This window comes from Mandrillus leucophaeus, unplaced genomic scaffold (genome assembly GCF_000951045.1).
Source record: "Mandrillus leucophaeus isolate KB7577 unplaced genomic scaffold, Mleu.le_1.0 Scaffold5, whole genome shotgun sequence".
Taxonomy (NCBI): Eukaryota; Metazoa; Chordata; class Mammalia; order Primates; family Cercopithecidae; genus Mandrillus; species Mandrillus leucophaeus.
In genome coordinates, this window is record NW_012105364.1 from 12819869 (window position 1) to 12841393 (window position 21525).

Below are 21525 nucleotides of genomic sequence, written 5' to 3' on the forward strand. Positions count from 1 at the left end.
TTTCACCGTGTTAGCCAGGATGGTCTCGATCTCCTGACCTCGTGATCCGCCCGTCTCAGCCTCCCAAAGTGCTGGGATTACAGGCTTGAGCCACCGCGCCCGGCCTTCAACTTCTTCCAAATGCCTGTTCATGTTGACATTTTGACCTCCTCCCTTGAATCACAAGTGTGTTAATGGCACCTAGAATGGTGAATCCTTTCCAGAAGGTTTTCCATTTACTTTGCTCCAATCCATCGTGCAATCACTATCTGTGGCAACTATAGCTTTACGAAATGTATTTCTTAAATAATAAGACTTGAAAGTCAAAATTCTTTCTTGATTCTTGGGCTGCAGAGTGGATGTTATGTTAGCAGGCATGAAATCAATGTGAATCTTCTTGTACAACTCCATCAGAACCCTTGGGTTACTAAGTGCATTGTCAGTGAGCAATACTATTTTGAAAGGAATCTTTATTTTCTTAGAAGTCTCAATATTCAGAAAACCATGCTGGAAACATATGTGCTGTCATCCAGGCTCTGTTGTCCCATTTATGGAGTACTAGCAAAGTAGATTTAGCATGATTCTTGAAATCCCTAATGTTTTCAGAATAGTAATCGCTTACTATTCTGAAGCATTAGCTTCAACCTAAACTCACCAGCTTCATTAGTGACTAACAAGAGAAGCAGCCCATCCTTTGCATCTTTGAAACCAGGCATGGACTTCTCGGTAGCTATGAAATCCCTAGATGGCATCTTCCGATAGAAAGCTGTTTCAGCTACATTAAAATATGTTGTTTAGTTTAGTCACTTTCTTCAATGATCTTAGCTATATCTTCTGGATAACTTGCTGCAGCTTCTACATCAGCACTTGCTGCTTCACTTTGCACCTTTGTTATGGAGATGACTTATTGCCTTTAACCTCATGAACCAACTTCTCCTAGCTTCAAACTTTTCTTCTGCAGCTTCCTTACCTTTCTCATATCCTTCAATTTGGCTGTTTGGGGCAAGAGGCCTAGCATTTGACCTGCCTCTCCTTATGACATGCCTTTCTAAGCTTAATCCCTTCTAGCTTTTGACTTAAAGTGAGAGATATGTGACTCTTCATTTCACTTGAACACTTAAAGGCCATTATCAGGTTATTAATTGGCCTAATTTCAGTGTTGGCGTGTTTTAGGGAATAGACAGGGCTGAGTGGAGGGAAAGAAATGAGGAAATGGCTGGACAGTCAGAACACACGTAACATTTATTGAATGAGTTTGTTGTCTTATATGGGAGCAGTTCATGGTGCCTTAAAACAGTTGCAATAGTGACACCAAAGATCACTGATCACAGATCACCTTAACAGATATAATAACAATGAAAGAGTTTGAAATATTGTGAGAATTATCAAAATGAGACACAGAAGTGAGCACATGCTGTTGGAAAAATAGCACTTATAGACTTGCTTGACTCAGGATTGCCACAAACCTTCAATGTGTAAAAAACATCGTATCTGCAAAGTGCGATAAAGAGGAGTTCAATAAAATGACGTATGCCTGTATATTTTTTCTTTTGTTATATTCCAACAAAGGTTAAAAAGAAAAGATAAGGCAAAGCAATATAAATCACAGAAACTAGTCTGTTCTTTATAGAAAGGAATAGCCTGAGAAGAGAAATAGAAGAGCAGGCCTTGGGGAGGCAGGAAGGATCTAAAGCCAGTGGAGCTGCTGGAACCTGGCTCAGGTGTATGTCAGTGAGATTTATCCCACCTTCTCCATGTTTCAGGAAAAGGTTTGAGACTCCTCCTAACTGTAACAGTCTCACTTCTGTATGTATTTACCCTTATGTGGTCCCTTGTTTTTGGCAGCACAAATCTCCTAGAAAATCTCAAAGATGTTGCTTGCTTAAGAGTCAGAAGCTCAGGATCAAGGGCTGTTCTGATGAAATGTGCAGGATGGCAGCAGCCAGGCAATGTCTGGAGACTCAAGAAGGAAAGGACAAGAATGAGAAGGGAGTCTTGCCAGGGCTGCCACATGACATCGATGACCATCATTTGGTCATATCCTTTGCCCCAGAGCTTCAGGATTAGCATCAGGAGTGGAAAAACAGGAAACTCTCTTCTGAAAAAGGATATTTACATTACTTTGAGTCAGAGCCAGTAACGTATTAATTGTTAACAATAGGGCGTGAAGGAAACTTTTAAAACACTAAGATAGAAGATAGCACATACCACAGTTAAGATATGAAATCAGGGATAACTGAAAGACAAATTGTTATTGTTATCAAGAAAACATAAAAAAGAATAAAAACAATGTAAGTAGCTTCTAGATTAGCTATTGTGCTATTAAAATTTCATACTTTGGATTCTTTGATTTGAGAATAATGTATCTGCAGTGGTGCACATTCATAGAATGAAATATTAAGAAAGTAAAGAAGGTCAACATGTATAGTCCAAAATGAGTGGCATAACTACAAGAATCTGAAATTGTTAGCTGTGATATAGTTGAATCAGGATGTTATAAAAAAGGAACTGGAGTGAAGGGAGAATAATCCGTCAGTGGAAAGTTTAATTTCAGAATATTTTAAGGAAATGCAGTTAATTTCAAATATATATTATTTTAGAGAAACAATGTTACATAATATTAAAACTATATGTTTTATAGTCTTAATAAGAATAATTTTATTTCACTTTTTTAAATGAAAATGCTGTTACTTAAGTGGTACCAGTTAATCAGCTGCCTTTCCTAAAACAAATGTGTTTATTAAAGGTTATTTTTAAATATAACATAAGGTAATGCAGTATGTTCAAATTAATTAGTTAACCCATTATCTATAATCATGTAGGGCGCATATATATATACACACATATATATATGTATATATAGTTTCCACTATGCATTGTGGTAAATAATAGGAACCTAGAGACAGATAAAACCTAGATTTTTGCAAGGTTTATAGAAAAAAAAAATGCTATTGTAAATGCTACAGTGGTATTGTTAATTTCTGCTTCTGGATACATCATGAAGGGGTTCTCCAAAATGAGTAGATGCTAAGGTGTTCTGGGCAGAGGGACAGGCACATGCAAAGTATGGATGTGTGAAATACATGGCGTTTTGGGGATCTGCACATCATTGACTACTGTAGTATGAGAGGAGATGGGGTTGTGTTTGAGATATTAACAGAGGTAGGTAAGCATCTTATGGACTCTAGAGAGACAGGCAATCCTAAATGAACAGAATCTGAAGAGTGGGATACATAGTACCTTATCTACTCCTATAATTCTCCTTTAACTTCCATATTTGTCTCTTAAAATGATTAAGTAACTAAATTTTATAGCTATCTAGGTCCTGCTCTTTTCTGCCAAAAGCAGCTTTCATTAATCTTTTATGATCTCATTCCATTAACTGAAGAAAGTGACTCACCCAGATTTATCTGAGTGTCAAAGCAAAGTTAATTGAGACCTTGTTCACTTATCCCTCCTCCGACTCAAATTCTTCATGTCTGAAGACTACACCACCCATGTTAAGTAACATCACAGAACTGTTTGGGTATTTGTAAGGGATAAGCAGAAATATTTGTGAATGGTTAAAAAGTATACTTCAGGTTTATGATTTCCTTTCCCTAGAAGCTTTTGCTTTGGAGATTAAGTGCTTTGAGTCTAAGAGTTTAAAGAAATCAATAAATAGGCAGTTGGTGTGGTCACCATGGGTGTCTTCCCCTAGAAGTCCAGGAACCATGAGGCATTAACCATTTTGAACCTCTTCATTGAAGGTGTGCAGAAGGAAAACAGGGAGAGAAATGTGAATCCCCAAAGGAAACTGGGAACTGACTTCTACCACTGTCTCTTTTTTTCCTAACTAGTAGCCTGTGATTGATAATAGGTTTCATTTAACATACAGTAATTTGTCTACTTAAGCAAAAATAATAGCACATTCTACTGACAGTTGCATTGGACACCTTTCAAAATGACTTTCAAAAATGACTTCTGAAATAGAAAAATAAATACCATGGTAGCGAGTATATTTTGGAGGAGTATATTTTTCTCATATATATGAGCATATTTTTCTCATATATATATATAATTATATATATATTTTAAAATCTCAAAACATTTGAGGAGAGTAAGTAAATGTATTAAATGGCAGGTTTTGTGTTTGGGGATATAGCAAGGGAAAAACTTAAGATCTTAAGAATAGTTATATGGTTATATAATTTTTGAAATTCTGAAATTAATCATTGGAGTGGCCATAATATTTATATGTGTGTTCACTTTTTTGGTAAATAAATGTATCATAATGTAAATCAGATGAATTTAATTTTACTAAAATCAATTTGAGTCTCTGGTAGTATTGCTTCTGCTCTCACAAATTTTTAAATTGTCAGTGTAATTTTAACATATTCCTGACAAATTATAGGCTTTATTAGTGTTGCTCCATTTGACTGTGCATTATTTTGTTTCTTACCTTTGGCTTACATGTGGCAGAGTTACATAAGAATATTCTAAAATGAGGTCTCTTCTAAAATGTTTTGTTGAATTTGTCTTTTCTTTCTCCAGAATCTCCCTAGATAATGAATATAGGTTACCTTTAGACATTCCTGCATTTATTTTTAGATTTTTCTTCTTTATCTAGTTCTACTCTATGGAAATTAGAAAGTTATCCCAACTTTTCCACTTTTTAAAAATAAGAGAACACAGCTTTACAAAGAGATCGCATCTTTGTGGTAGTAATACTAAAAAGAAAGTATTTTTGCTAAAGTACTTCAAAGTCTATTCTCAACTACTAATAAATAAGAAAGGATTATATGGGTGTACTGTTTCAAGCATAATAAGCAACTGTATCTTTATTTTTCATGATCGTTTAATGAAAATAGTCTAACAAATTTAAAATTATATATTTGATATATATTTTTTCTTTTATTTATTCAAAAATGTTCATTGACCAGGCGTGGTGGCTCACACCTGTAATCTCAGCACTTTGGGAGGCTGAGGCGGGTGGGTCACTTGAGGTTGGGAGTTCCAGACCAGCCTGGCCAACATGGTGAAACCCGTCTCTACTAAAAATACAAAAAAATTGTCTGGGCATGATGGCACGCACATGTAATCCCAGCTACTTGGGAGGCTGAGGCAATTCGCTGAACCCAGGAGGCAGAGGTTGCAGTGAGCCACAATCACACCACTGCAGCCTGAACTGGACTGCAGTGAGACTGCAGTGGGCTGGACAAAGCGAGACTCTCTCAAAAAAAAAAAGTCATTGAATACCCAAGAAAAATGTCAGTTACTAGGTTAAGCAGTGAAAATACATAAATGACAAAGTTTGATTCCTTCCCTCAAGGCATTTATATGTGGTCAGTAGACAGATGTATAAAATGGTATAGTTGTATAAATGGTATAGATGTATAAATCATATAGATGTATGAAATGTAATGGTATAGTTGATCAGTACATTACTGGGGGTATGTATACTGTACAGCAGGAGCACATGGGTGGCAGTATCTTCATTTTTATTGGATAATTGGCATGGATTTCTTTAGTGCTCTCCAACTTTATATGCACATTAGAACGAACAGAAGAGCTTTAATACTTGGGCCTCACCGCAGACTAAGTGAAATGGTCTGTGGAGGTCAGGCCTAATACCTCTTTTTAATAATTTTCCCATGTAATGCTAATGCACAGTGAGAATTGAGGACCCCTGGCCTGACATCCCATCTGAGGACTTTGTCCTGTGGTCACATCTAATGTAGGCGAGGCTGGGAACAGTCTAGCTGGGTGCCAGGAAATAGAGTTGGTTTGGGAGTGTGGAAACTCAATTCTTTCTTGGACATTTAATTGAAGTTTAACAAAGGTTTTAAGAAAACAGTAATTCTGAGTTTTGGATGATGAACACAAAATTAACCATCAGGGAGAAAACAGCTTTAACAATGGCATGAGGAGCATGAAAGGGAGGTATGGTGTGTGTTGCTGGAGTACTAGAAGAGGCTAAAGAGTTAAGAAAGGATTTGAATACTTATGACCTTATACACTAGATCAAAGAGCTTGGAATTTACTTTATAGTAGAGAACAGTGTTGGGATATAAGCAAAGGAATGACTGGAACAAATTGAGGGTCTGGAAAGCCACTTCTCTGTGATGTGAAGAATGAATTGCAGGTGGCCTCACCCTACTGTGGGCATGGGCCAGTGTTGTTTAAAATGAACAGGAACTACATATTAATCCTTCAAGTAATCTCTCCAGGCACCACTCATTGTCCTGCTGTAGATCTTTTGCTTGTGGGCCTGGTTTTACCTCTGTGTTGCCTATGAAGTTCTTAGGCTTCTGGACTTCATCTAGGAGACTGTTTTTGCATCCTCTTGTGTTGGCACTCTATATTGTCCTTTGGAATTCCACTCTGCTCCCACACTTGAGAACTGTGGCCTGGGTCAAAACACTGAACCACCTGCTCTCCTCTAAAGGGACGAGATAAAAGTATAGGAATTTCTGGCAGCATCTAGGGATCGTCAATGTTTACCTAATGGAGCTTTTATATTAAGCATAGTATGATGTGGCTTCTCTGATTAGGGTATTTTTGTTTTAACACAGTGCCCGTTCTAGTCAGGCACTTTTCTAGGCTCTTGGTATACGATAATCCCTCTTCTTGTGAAGTAACATTGTTTTGGTGGGTTGGGGAGAGGGGATCAAGAGTTCTGTTTTGTGTATGCTGAAGTCAAATATTGATTGTCCATGTTGAGACTGCAGGTGATGGCTGGTTATAGAAGTCTGGAATTTTAATATGCTTAAATTTTAATTTTAACAGATTTGGGAATCATTTAGATAACATTGGTATTTTAAACGATGGGACATCTTCAGAACTCTTTGGGAGAGTCTAGAGCTCAAGGAGAAAAGGAGCCCAGGACAGAGTTCTATGGACACAAGAATTTAGAGGTTGTACAAAAGGGAAAGAAACGGGGTTGAGAGAAGAACTAGAGAGTTGGGCATCAGGGAATCCAAGATAAGCCATTTCAAGGAGGAGAAAGCTAATGTCTGTGCCACCTGCTGCCAAGTCTGGTAAGATGACAATGAAGTAACCTTTGGATTTGTCAAGTTGGAAAACACTGTTGACTTTGATAAGGGCAGACTCCTTGGATGGTTGAGAGCAAACCTGATTGGAGTGGGTTTAGAGAAGAACCAAGGAGATAAGGAAATAGTTAACAGGAAAAGCTTCAGGAAATCAGCCAGTAACAAAGAATATCGTATATCCAGTAAATTCCTTCTATACAGTATATTGAATCATTTATTTAAAAAAAATTTATTTGACACTATATGCCAGGCTCACAGCATTAGATTTTATTTTTAATTGTTTATTTGTTCTGATCAGCACAGCTTCTCATTTTTCATATAAAGCTTTTTTTTTAAAAGCATTTTGAAAAGGCTGTGGCAAAAGTGGTTACGTATACTCACAAAAGAGTATCAGTGATATTTAATGCTTTTTGTCAATTAATATCTTCTTGGTTCAAAATATCTTAAATTATCTTTGCTTTAGACTAGAAAAAAAGTTAAATGCTTCCATTTTCCCTAATCACCTTAGATAGAGCAGGGCCAAGTGATGTTATCTTAGCAGAATATTACTTATGTAATAGATGACAATGATTACTTCTAGCTTTTTGTTACAAACTGGCAGAAAGACTTCTATTATTACTAGTAAATGTCTAAAATGATTTCATTGCCTATGTGCAAAGTATTTTCATGATTCTGATATATAATGAACAAGGCTCAAATATCAGTCTGTGAACCATGGTCAAAAGTTTGTGTACTCTCTGTATACATGGTCAGATACAAAGCAATAGGATTTGAAAAAGATAGATAGGGTCACTACCTTGTAGAGTTTGAGAATTTAGAAGATATTGGGATTTTGCACTTAGTTAGATCCACTGAGAAAACCTACAGTAATAAAGAACAAGTTCACTGTGCTTACTGTGAATATCACTGCTGCTTGCTACTCACACTTTTTTAGGTAGATCAACTCCTCGTTTCACACTGTGTCACTTAAACCCATGGTAAACTGATGGATATGAAACTTCTGAAATTCAGTAGATTTAAATGTCACTTTCTTTTTCATCCAATACCTAGTTCTTCCATTAATGTCATATTCACCCTTCTGACTCATAATCTCAAGCGCTTCCTTTTTTATTGCCTTTCCAACTGAATTACTCCATACTGCTGGTTCCTCTGTAATACTGCATTATCTGCTACTCTTGTCTTATTTCATAGCCATTGCCATAGCTGGAGACTTCATTGTTTCACATATGGAGCATGACAGTAATCTCTTACCTACTTCCTCTTTCCAATCCTACATATTTTTGTTTTTAGATAAACATCATTGAAACACCTTCCTGATCTCATCATGACCGAACTTTGAATATAGGAAAAAAAAAAAATGAAATTCAGACTCCTTTGTTAAGCTTTCAGCAGTTGTGGTGTTCAGTGTGGCCCCATCTGCATTTCAGCTGTTCCTTCCCATGTAACAGTTATGGCCTGTGTTCTAGATAAAGTGAATTACTGCCTGTTCCTAGTTCACACCATGTATTTTCTTGGTTTTTAATTTTACCTCATGTTATTCTCTTCATTTGGAATTCCTACTTCTCCATTCCACGACCCATGAGAAATTCTGCCTCCTTCAGAAAGTCTTCCTGCCCCTGTGTCTGTTCACTTTTATTATACTAGGTGAGAGAAAAAATGTATGAAGAGCTTACAGTTCCCCCATTATAACCCAAAAGGCTGTCGTATTGTACTTTGCATCGTAGATATTTGCATATACCTCTTTTTCTGCATTTTAACAACTTAAACATCAAATAAATATTAATCCTTGTACTGTTGTAATGTTATTTGTGTTTCCTATTGTTGGACACTTGCATATAGTAAATGAAAGAATGAAAGATGAGGATGAAACATGGCTCTGAGGTTCAAATGAGATAATGTTTTCAAAAAATTTAGGACAGTTTCTGGTATGCAAATGCTGTATAAATTGAACTCTTATTAGTTATGTTGAAACTCGAGTTCAGATCTGCTCTGGGAAAGGTCTAGAAAAGTGAGTGTCTTTGTTACTTTACTTAATGGTAAGCTCCTTTTATCCCAGCATTATTTTACTATTAACGTGAATACAGATTCAACTATTTTATTGAGATAAGTATAGTTAGTAAATAATTATTTTAAAATAATAGCTCATTCCTTTTTTCCAGAAGATGAAATGTTAATACCAAATGAAATACTAAAGATATTTCATGATATGCAAAAATTTGCCACATTATTGCTGTTGTTTTATATACATACATATATGTATATATACGTATCTTCATATATATATATAAATATATGGAATTTACCTTGTGGTAGAGTATATGTGTGTGTGTATTATATATACATATATATACACACACTTAGAGAATATATATGCATATTTCCTAGGCTATAGAAGTCCCATGGTTTTTATGTCTGAGGTTAAACTTCTTATGTTCTTGCCTTTGAACATTTTGATCCATTATTTAATATAGTTTAGTTCAGTTCACATACGATAATTTTATATCTAATTAACTCATTCATCTTTTCCCTGTTTTAAGTTTTCAAAGGGAAATGTGGTTTGGGAAATGCATTTTTAAGACTCTTAGAACTGTTCTACAAGAATCCATGGTAAACTGCTATTTCTGAGTCAGATTTTTTAATGCATAATTTAGAAGGTAGCTATAAGAGAGTTCTTTAAAGGCTTTGTATCTAGCAAACAGAATGCCACCTGATTATTTCATACATAACTTCACACAGGGAATGTGTTGCTTTTGAGAGTTTGAGAATGACTTCATTTCCTTATGTTCTTTTTCTTGTATGAAATTACAAAAAGAACATTAGTTACCTTGTAGTCGTTAGCTAATTCTCAATGATTAAGGAAAAAGACTGGTTTTTATTTTTGTTTTTGAGGGGGTTGCTTCTTGGAAAATGGGTCAACACAGAGGGGATATCAGAGTCCAAGAACCCTTCAAATACAGGTGAAATTATTCTGTTTTGAAATAAAATTAAGACAAGTTGTTCACCATTAGAGGTGAATTTGTGTTATTTCTATCATTAGGGTAAGGTGAAATACATAAAGGTCATAAATACCTGAAAAGTTCCACAGTAAGACAACTATGAAGGCTGTGTCATCATCAGCTATTACCTGCTTTGTTCTTAAGTAATTGGTTTATCGTCTTCCAAGAAGATTTGGAGATTGACTTGGGCAATAAAGGGAGTGAAAAAAGGGATCCCAGTCAAGAGAAATACATGATTCAGAAAATGTAACGTGTTTGGTCAATAATGAATAAATCTGTATGTGTAGATAATGCAATTATCCAAGAGGCTAGAAAGGTAGATTGTTATAAAATGTGGGAAGTCCCGAATGTTAGGCTAAAGTGTATGGTGGTGTTTGGTCATCATTCTCTCTTATTCATAGTCTTGTATTTCTTTCTTTCTTTCTTTCTTTCTTTTTTTTTTTTTTTTTTTTGGAGACGGAGTCTACCTCTGTTGCCCAGGCTGGAGTGCAGTGGCGCCATCTTGGCTCACTGCAATCTCCGCCACATGCCTTAGCCCCTGGAGTAGATGGGATTACAGTCGTGAGCTACCACACCTGGTTAATTTTTCATTTTTAATAGAGAGGGGTTTTGCCATGTTGCCCAAGCTGGTCTCCAACTCCTGTCCTCAAGCCATCTATCCACCTCGGCCTCCTAAAGTGCTGGGATTATAGGCGTAAGCTACCGTACCAAGCCCGTGGTTGTATATTCTTATTCATTTGCTTCCTCCCTCACTGTATTCATCCTTCCTTTCTCTCCTTCCTCCTCCCTCTCCCTTCTCCTCTCCTTTTTCTCCCTCTCCTTCCTCCCTCTGTTCTCTTCCCTGTACCCCCTTGGAAATTTTCACCTAATCAAGGGTAATGAGAATCATATGCAGAAATAGGGGAACCATATTGAAGAATGGGTGATAAAATCAGTTCAGTTTTAGTTTGAGGTCGTTGTGAGATGCCTGAAAGCAAAGGCCTGGCCTTCAGTTGGAAGTGCAAAGCTGGAACTCAAGGAGAGAGGCCCAACTGTGTGCTGACGTATAACATTGCATTGAGAAATTACTGCAGACACTGAGGCCTAGAACAGCTGAGGACAGAGCTCATGTGTTTGTGGGCTGAGAGTGTAGGGAGCCAGCAAGGAAAACAGCAGAAATGATCACAGTCAGTTGCGTAGAGTTATGCTCTATCTTTTTTGTAAATAATTTTTTATTCAAGTGATGGTGGAGGATTGACACTTATTGATAAGGTAAATTAATTTGCTAATACTTAATAAAGCTTTTGACCAGTGTTTTGAGGCCAAGATGCAAAATATATGCATATTTGGCATTTCCAAATGAAATACTGGGCTGCTAGATGTGGTAAGCAAGAAAGTGTTAGGAAGAGTGTTCTTTTGGAATCAGCATTAGATTTGTACTGATTATTTATTGTAATGTATTGTCTGTAAATCACTAGATTTACAGACGATATAAATACAATGGACCAGCTAGGAATTAATCTCAGTGAGGACACCAAATTTACATAACATCATAAACCCTAGTCTACTTATATTTTCACAATAAAGGATAAAGATAAATATTATAAGAAAATAACAATGCAATTCACTCGAAAAGAGTATGACATAATTGGTGTGGGGACTAAGAGAAAAAAACTAATTGATTTTTTTTCAGTAGGAGAAGGAAGAGTGCAATTAACTAGGATTAACATATACAAAGACATTATGGAAAAACACAGTTATTAATCCCCCTTTTCAGTGATTGACAATATTAATATTAGGACATTTATCTTGGTTCTACAAATCAGATTTATTAGAGAGGGCAATGATGCTAAACAGTGCTGTGAAAAACATTTTTAAAAGATATTTTTTCTTTAAGATCTAAGTAAATTTAATGAATTCAAGTTTTTGATGTTCATAGTTTTTAAAGTACTAGAAGAGCAATATAATAAGTTGTAAAACAAAAAAAAAGCTGTTGGGTGAAACTTAGTGAAGTTATTTTATGCTATATTTAACATTTTCTTAATTGTAGGATAGTTGGCTTCCAGCACAGGCTTCCGGTTCTCCCTAGGACTTCTGCAAAGGGAGATTTGCTGATCTCGAAGACCTTCCTATTTCCCAGAGCCGCTCCCATGCAACAGGAGAGTAACTGGGCAAGGAGAGCCTAGGGTTTGATATTTGTAAGGCAAGATTAATAGACTATTACAATAGGTCATTAATTTCTTTCTCTCTTTTTTTTTTTTTTTTGAGGTGGAGTCTCACTGTGCCTCCCAGGCTGGAGTGCAGTAATGCGACGTAGACTCACTGCAACCTCTGCCTCCTGGGTTCAAGCAATTCTCCTGCCTCAGCCTCTGGAGTAGCTGGTTACAGGCACCTTCCACCATGCCTGGCTAGTTTTTGTATTTTTAGTAGAGATGGGGTTTCACCATGTTGGCCAGGCTGGTCTCGAACTCCTGACCTCAAGTGATCCACCTGCCTCAGCTTCCCAAAGTGCTGGGATTACACGTGAGCCACCATGGCTGGCCTCAATTTCTCCATTTTTAATATTTCTATCTTTGCAAATCCATCCTGATGCTGTCAGTCCAGAAAAACATTTTTCTCATGATTGAATACCCATAATGATAATCTGTTTTACTTACTATTTTTACTTTTTTAAATATAAAATATGAACTCCTGGAGAGCCACAACTTTAGTAGTTACTGAAAATCCTGCAACAGGATATGCTGTACTGTTGGCATAGAAAACATGTATGTAGAATTAATAAAATCATGCCATTCAGGTTAACATTATTAAGACCCTATATTTTAGTGTTCCTTTACAAAGAATTCAGAAAATCTGTAAGTGTAAGTCTGAAGATGTGTGGGACTGAGGTGACTGTTTTCCCTGGTTTATGTATCAAAAGTCATATGGCCTCTCCTAGAATGAAATAATAGAGGCTTTCACACAGAAGATTAATGGCTCTTTGTCTCTTTTCAATTAATCACCCTTTTGAGAACCTGAAATAAGCTATGAAATTCAAATAATTCCCCAAGGGAAAAAATATGCATCTCTACAAAATTTTGCTCACAATTTCAGTAGTTTTACAGAATTCCAAAGGTCCAATTCAAGAATTCCCTAACCTAGAGAATTCTGAATGTGGAAACAGTAATCCCTGTGTAATGAACAGGAGGAAAATAAAAGCATATTTTCTGTACTAAATATTTGTCAAATATTTTGATAATTGAAGTGACAAAATTATCTGTATAATAGAAACTAGAAGCATTGCAGATAATGAAGATACATTAGGGATCTGTTATGATCAAGGATGAATGACCCTTTTAAAAAGACCTGTAAAATATTATCTGCCAGGAAAGGACATCTGTGAGGAAAGTCATCTATTGTTAAATAAAATGTTGAAATCAGAAGTTAAAAGAAAATGACATTGAAAGGTGAAATTGCTGTGGTAGAGTGAAGCCTTACCTCTGACCTCTATTACAAACCCCAGAGTTCACATATTCTTACTTTATTTATCTCACAGCCTAAATCCAGCACTAGGATTTAGTGGGTCAACAATATATTTTTTAATTTTTTAATTTTTTTTTTATTTTTTAGGGAACAGCATGGAAACATTTTAAATTATAGTGCCCTAGATCTAAATTTTGTCCATTCAGGCTTTTATTTAATTTTTCTCCCCTTCCCTTCTCTCTCTCTCTCTCTCTCTCTCTCTCTCTCTCTCTCTCTGTCTCTCTATGTGTGTGGGTGTGTGTGTGGGTGTGCATGCACAACCACTTATTTAAATTCTACTGATGGTTCAGTAAAGAAAGATAATTATTTTCACCGTGACAGAGTTTGCAGCCATACTGGCAAATTGAAATAGTGCTTGAAGTGGCTAGAGAAACACTGTAATGTACACGCACACCCAAAGAAAGAGAGGGGGTGCAGAAGAGGGAAAGGGAGAGAAAGACCTGGTCAGGGACTCATAATACCTGAAAATCCCTGCATACTGGTCTGCCTAGGTCTCAACTATGTGGTTCTAGGTTTCGCTCTACATGACTCTAGGTGGATTGGATGTGGACTGTGAGGGAGAGAGATGTCGAAGATGACATGTAGGTTTTGGGCCTGAGCAACTGGTAGAGAGGCATGCCATTTATCACATGGCATTACTCAGGAATGATTGGGGTAGGAAGCTGAAAATCAAGATTCTATTCTGCGCTTGTTAATTTCAGTGTGCCTTGTCTTCACATAAGCTGAAACTGAAGTGGGCAATGGGAAATGTAAGTCTGGAACTCCTGCAAGAGGTTCGTGCTACAGATAAACACTTGGAAGGTCAGAGACTAGATGCTGCTTATGATCATAGGCTTTGAGGAGAGCATCCAGGCAGTGAATATTTAGACTGAGAAAAAGTCAGAGTCCCTAGACCTGAAGTCTCCAATGTTTATGAGTGCTCAAGAGACCACATCTCCAGTTTCCTAATAACAATTAAAAGAAAATCGTATTTGGCTTAGTATAATTTATTTTGAAGTATTTTGTAAAATGGAGTACATCATTATTAAAGCTAACCAACTGGGGACTGACTGGAGGGAGGTGGGTGTGAGTATAAAAGGGCATCATGAGGATTCATTGTAGTGTTAGAACTGTGGAGTGTCTTGATGGTGGTTATTCGTGGACCTATGTAAGTAATAAATTGTGGACAGCTGAACGCACACACAAAGGAGCACAAAACTGAGGAAATGTGAATTAGATGGGTGATTACATCGCCAAAGTCGGGATCCTGGTTATGATAGAATACTGTAGTTTTATAAGGTGCCTTCATTAGGGAAAACTGGGAAAAGCGTATAATGGATATTTTTCTACTTTTTACAATTATATGTAAATCAAAATTGCCTCCATTGAAGAAGTCTGCCTTTAGGAAAATGCTCATAACAATTATATAAAGTTTCAGTTAAATAAATTATGTTGAAAATAAGTTTAAAAAACTCAAAACTCAAAAGAAAACATGCAACATTAAACTAAGATTCTCACATGTAAAAAAGAAAGTTAACCAACTAATTTACCCCCTTCAATTCTAACATTACGTAAAATGAGGATAACTGATTAAATTTTTATCCATTGCCTTCATTAGCTTTTTCCTTTTTTGGTAAACATGTTGCTTGGAAGTATGCTTTTCCAATTTCACAAAATGACACCAGCATTCACTGAAGTTAGTACCCTTTGGCCTCTGAAAATTTAGGTTTATGAAGAGAAGGCTACTAAAAGACTAGGACTTAGAGTTCAAAGTGGCAGACTAGAGGATCTAGTGTGCACTGCTCTCATGGAGAGGAAACAGTGACGAGTAAACATGGACTCTCTAAGTGGATCATCTAAGAAACCACGTCAGGATGCATCAAGGGAGCAATGGGACATGGAGAACAGAGAAGATCGAAGCTGGGCAGCCACCTGTCTGGGGCCAGCATGGAGCCAGGAGAAGCTCCTCAACACAGGGAAAGAATTAGTGAGTGAGAGTCCTCGGGGGATCCACACTTCCCATAGTGACCTGTGCAATCCTGGGAATGTGAAAACCGCATGATTCCCTTGGGCCTCTAGACTGATACAGAGAGCTACCCAGAGTTTTTGCAGAGGCAACACTCAAGTCCATGGGGACCCCCACAGGCCTTGGACTCTGGAGCAGCCTGATTGGTACCAGGTGCCATGGCCCTGACGGAGGCTTCAGTCATGGTGCTGGAGATGGTCAGATTGCTCTACTCCTTCTTGACAGAAAACCTGCTAAACCCCTGTGGTTTAGCAGAGCTTTGTGTTCCCCCAGGGAGCACTTGGATGGTGGATTGGGTGACTCCACTCATCCTGCTCGTAACTGGATAGGATTCAACTTCACCCTACTCCTAACTTGGGCAGAGCCACAAGCAGGGGGTGGGGAGGACGCCCTCCCTCTCAGGATACTGAAAAGGGTGAGATCCCTGGGCTCTCAGGACGTCGGGGGAGCAGGGCATGCCTCCCTCTGAAGGGCTTTCCGGGAAGGGTATAGCCTGTCTGCCAGCCACAGTCTCTGCCTTAGGAAGCTCTGTAGACCAGAACACCTAAGAAAGAAAATGTGAACGTGGTGCCAGTGATCAAAAGGGGCTCCTCCAAGGCCTACAAGCAGACCTAGTGAGGTTGTCAGCTCTCTCTCCCCTGACCACAGAGTACTACTGTGCGTATGCCAAAATACAAAAGAGCTACATGGCTGAGTAAGAGGCTATCTGCTGGCCACCACTCTTAAGGAGCACCTACTGGATTACGGCCCAAATGAAACACCAAAAATATTATGCCAGCATACAGCACCTGTGAAACCTAAGGCAAAAATCTAGACATAAATAAAGATTATGTACAGAGCCTTGGCTCTCTGCATGCACCCAGAAGTGGAGCAAACTGACTATACTCAACTTATGTCACAGTTAAAGTAACATCAGCCCTCACACATGAAAAAGAATCAGTGCAAGAAACGCTGGCAATTCAAAAAGGCAGAGTGTCTCTTTATGCTGAAACAAACACATTAACCCATCAGCAATAGTTCTTAACCAGATTGTAATGACTCTAGTGGACAGACAGAAAATTCAGAATCTGGGTGGCAGCAAAGCTTACCAAGATCCAGGAAAAAGTTGAAACCCAATTTCGTAAAACAGCCCAAGAACTAAAAGACAAAATAGCCGTTTTAAAGAAGGAATCAACTGAACTTTTTCAATTGAAGGATTTGCTTCCAGAATTTCATAATAGGCCAGGCACAGTGGCTCATGCTTGTAATCCCAGCACTTAGGGAGACCAAGGCAAGAGTTCGAGGTCCATGAGTTTGACATCAAGGACCTCAAGGCCCATGAGTTTGAGGTCAGCCTCCCATTCTCTACAAATATTGTTTACGTGTGGTGGTGCGCAGTTATAGTCCCAACTACTTGGGAGGCTGAGGTAAGAGGATCATTTGAATCAGGGAGGTGTAGGCTGCAGTGAGCTGTGATCATGCCACTGCTCTCTAACCTTGGCCACAGAGTGAGATCCTGTCTCAGGAAAGAAAAAAAAAAAAAAAATTTCGTAATGCAGTCAGAAGCGTTACAACAGAATAGGGCAAACTGAGGAAGGAATCTCAGAGCTTAACCACCAGTTCTTCAAGTCAACTTTGTCAGACAAAAAATAAATAAATAAACAATTAAAAAAAAAAAACCATTGAGAAACATGAGTTTATATGAAGACACCAAATCTACAACTCATTGGCATTCCTGACAGAGGAAAGAGAGTAAGCAACTTGGAAAACATTTGAGGATATAGTCCATGGAAAATTCCCCCATCTCACTAGAGAGTTGGACATACTAATTTAAGAAATACAGAGAATTCTGACAAGATAGTATACAAGATGACCAACCCCAAGGCACATAGCCGTCAGATTCACCAAGTTCAACAACAAAAACAAATCTTAAAGACAGGCCAAGTGGGTGTCTTACACCTGTAATCCCAGCACTTTGGGATGCCCAGGAAGGCAGATCACATCAGGTCAGGAGTTCAAGACCAGCCTGGTCAACATGGTGAAACCTTGTCTTTACTAAAAATACAAAAATTAGCTTGGCATGGTAATGTGTACCTGTAATCCCAGCTACTTAGGAAGCTGAGGCAGGAGAATTGCTTGAACCTGGGAGGTGGAGGTTGCAGTGAGCTGACATTGCACCACTGCACTCCAGCCTGGGCAACAGAGTGAGACTCCATCTCAGAAAGAAAAAAAAAAAAAAAAAAGACACCTCTGGTGGAAACCTTACGAGCCAGAAGAGGATAGGGGCCTGTTTTCAGCTTTCTTAAAGAAAAGAAATTCAAACCAATAAATTCATATCCTGCCAAACTAAGCTTCCTAAGTGAAGGAGAAATAAAATACTTCTCAGATAAGCAAGGACTAAAGGAATTCGTTAACACTAGACTACCCTCACAAGAGGTCCTTAAGGGAGTGCTAAACATGGAAATGAAACACCAAAACCTGCTACCACAAAAACATACTTAAGCAAACAGCCCACAGACAACATAAGGCATTTACACAGTAAAGTCTACAAAACAACCAGCTAACAAAATAACAGGATCAAAATCTCACATATCAATACTATCCCTGAATGTAAATGGTCTCAAAACCCCAGTTAAATGGCATAGAGCAGCAAGCTAGATAAAAAAGACAAGAACCAACTGTCTGTTGTCTTCAAGAGAGTCACCTCATGTGTAATAATACCACAGGCTCAAAGTAAAGAGGCAGAGAAAGATCTATCATGCAAATGGAAAACAAACAAAAAAAAATGTAAAAGCTGCTATTCTCATATCAGATAGAATAGATTTTAAACCAATAACAATCAGGAAGGACAAAGAAGGGCATTACAAAATGAAAAAGGGTTCAATTCAACAGGAAGACTTAACTATCCTAAATATATACACACCCAACACTGGAGCACAAAGACTCATAAAACAGGTTCTTTTTGACCTGTGAAAAAATTTAGTCACATATTAATAGTCAGAGACTTCAACACCCCACTGACAGCATTAGATCATTCAGGCAGAAAACTATCAAATTCCAGAATTAAACTCAACACTTGACCAATTGGACCTAATAGACATCTACAGAATACTCTACCTAACAATCACAGAATATACATTCTTCTCATCTGCACACAGAACATATTCTAAGATTGACACATGCTTGGTGATAACACAAGTCTCAATTCAAAAAATTGAAATACTACCAAGTACTCTTTTGGACCACAAGGCAATAAAAGTGGAAATCAATACCAAGAAGATCTCTCAGACCTACATAAAAAATGGAAATTAAACAGCTTTCTCCTCAATAAATCCTGGGTGAACAATGAAATTAAGACAGAAATTAAAAACTTGCTTAAAAGTAAGGAAAATAGAGACAGAACTAACGAAAATGTTTGGGATGCAGCTAAAGCAGTGTTAAAAGGAAAGTTTACAGTGCTAAGCACCTTCATCAAGGAGTTAGAAATATTTCAAATTAACGACCTAACATTACACATGGAGGAACTATGAAAACATCCAACCCCAAAGCTAGCAGAAGAAATAACTAAAATCAGCAAAGAACTGAATGAAATTGAGATGCAAAAGTTCATGCAAAAAATTAATGAAACTAAGAGTTGGTTTTTTGAAATCATAAACAGGATTGATAGACTGCTAGCTAGATTAACAAAAGAAAAAGGATCCAAACAAGTGTAACCAGAAATGACAAAGATGGCATTACAGAAGATCTCAAAGAAATATTTAAAAAAAAGATCCTCAGAGACAATTTTGAAAACCTTTGTATATGCAGAATAGAAAATCTGGAGGAAATGCATAAATTACTGGAAACACACAACCTCCCGAGATTGAACCAGGCAGGAAGTGAAAACCTGAACAGACCAATAACAAATGCTGAAATTGAATCAGTAATTTAAAAATTGCAAACCAAAAAGAGCCCTGGAACGGTAGCTTCGTAGCTCAGCATTCATAGCTGAATTCTACCAGATGTTCAAAGAAGAACTGATACCAATCCTTCTGAAGCTGTTTTTTAAAAATCTTCCTTAACTTATTGTACAAAGCCAGCATCATCCTGATACTAAAATCTAGAAGAGACACAATGAAATAAGAAATCTGTAGACCAGTGTCCCTAATGAATACAGTCACAAAACTCCTCAGTACAATACTAGCAAACAGAATCCAGCTGCATAGCAAAAAGTTAATTCACCACAATCAAGCAGTATTCCTGGGATGCAAGGTTGGCTCAACATAAGCAAATCAATAAATATGATTCACCTCATAAACAGAACCAAAATTAAAAACCACATAATGTCAATAGATGCAGAAAAAGCCTTCAATGAAGTCCAATTTTCCTTTATGATAAAAACCTTCAATGCCTCAAGGCATTGAAGAAACGTATCATAAAAATAAGAGCCATCTATGGCAAACACACAGCCAGTGTCATACTGGATGCAGAAAAGCTGGAATTATTCCCCTTGAGAACTGGAACATGACAAGAATGCCCACTCACATCACTCCTGTTCAACATAGTACTAGAAGCCTAGCCAGAGAAATCAGGCAATAGAAAGAAATAAACGGCATCCATATAGGAAAAGAGGATGTAAAATTATCTTTCTTTTTAAATGATATTTTATATATAGAAAACCCTAAAGACTGCCAAAAGGCTTCTTGAACTGATAAATGACCTCAGTAAAGTTTCAAAGTACAAAATCAACATACAAAAATCAATGGCATTTCTATACACCAGTAAAATTCTAGCTGAGAGCCAAATCAAGAACACAATCCCATTTACAATAGACAAACACACCAAACAAAAAACCCTAGGAATACACCTAACCAAGGAGGTGAAAGATCTCTATAGGCAGAGCTACACAATACTGCTTAGAAAATGACAAATACAACAAATAAGTGGGAAAATATTCCATATTCATGGAATGGAAAAATCAGTATTATTAAAATGATCATACTGCCCAAAGCAATTTATAGAATCAGTGCTCTCCCTATCAAAATAGCAACACGATTTTTCACAGAGTTAGAAAAATCTATTCTAAAATTCACATGGAACCTAAAAGCCCAAATAGGCAAAACAATCCTAAGCAAAAAGAGAAAAGCCAGAGACATCACGCTACCGAACTTCAAAGTATACTATAAAGCTAAAGTAACCAAAACAGCATCATACTAGTACAAACACAGACACATAGACAAATGGAACAGCATAGAGAACTCAGAAATGCGCACCTACAACTATCTGATCTTTGATAAAATCAACAAAAATAAGCAATGGGGAAAGGACTCCCTCTTCAATAAATGGTGCTGGAATAACTGGCTAGCCATATGTAGAAGACTGAAATTAGACCCCTACCTTTCATCATATACAAAAATTAACTCAGGGTGGATTAAAGACTTAAATGTAAGACTTCAAACTATAAAAATTCTAAAAGAAATACTACAAAATACCCTTCTTGACATCAGCTTTGGCAAATAACTTATGGCTAAGTCGACAAAAGCAATTGCAATGAAAACAAAAATTGACAAGTGGGACCTAATTAATCTAAAGAGATTGTGCACAGCAAAAGAAATAACCAACAGTCAACCCAAAGCCTACAGAATGGGAGAGAATATTTGCAACCTATGCATCTGACAAAGATCTAATATACAGATATTTACAAGGAACTTAAGCAAAATCAATCCAATTAAAAAATGGGCAAAGGACATGATCAGACACTTTTCAAAAGATGTACAATGGCCAAAAAACATGAGCAAATGCTCAACATCACTAATCATCAGAGAAATGCAAATGAAAGCCACAATGAGATAGATACCATCTCACAGCAGTCAGAATGGCTATTATCAAAAAGTCAAAAAAGAAAAAAAAAAAAAAACTGTCGAAGAGGATGTAGAGAAAAGGGAACCCTTGTACATTGTTGGTGGGAATGTAAATTGGTATAGCCATAATGGAAAACAGTGTGGAGGTTGCTCAAAAATTAAAAGAATAACTACTACATGCTCTAGCAATTGCA

The 21525-nt window shown here is 37.3% G+C and overlaps 1 protein-coding gene across 9 annotated transcripts in view; it reads left to right on the plus strand.

Moving 5' to 3' along the window:
* CADPS2 (Ca++-dependent secretion activator 2) overlaps positions 1–21525 on the plus strand; it is a 563764-nt gene that overhangs the window by 229850 nt on the left and 312389 nt on the right. The window lies entirely within an intron of this gene.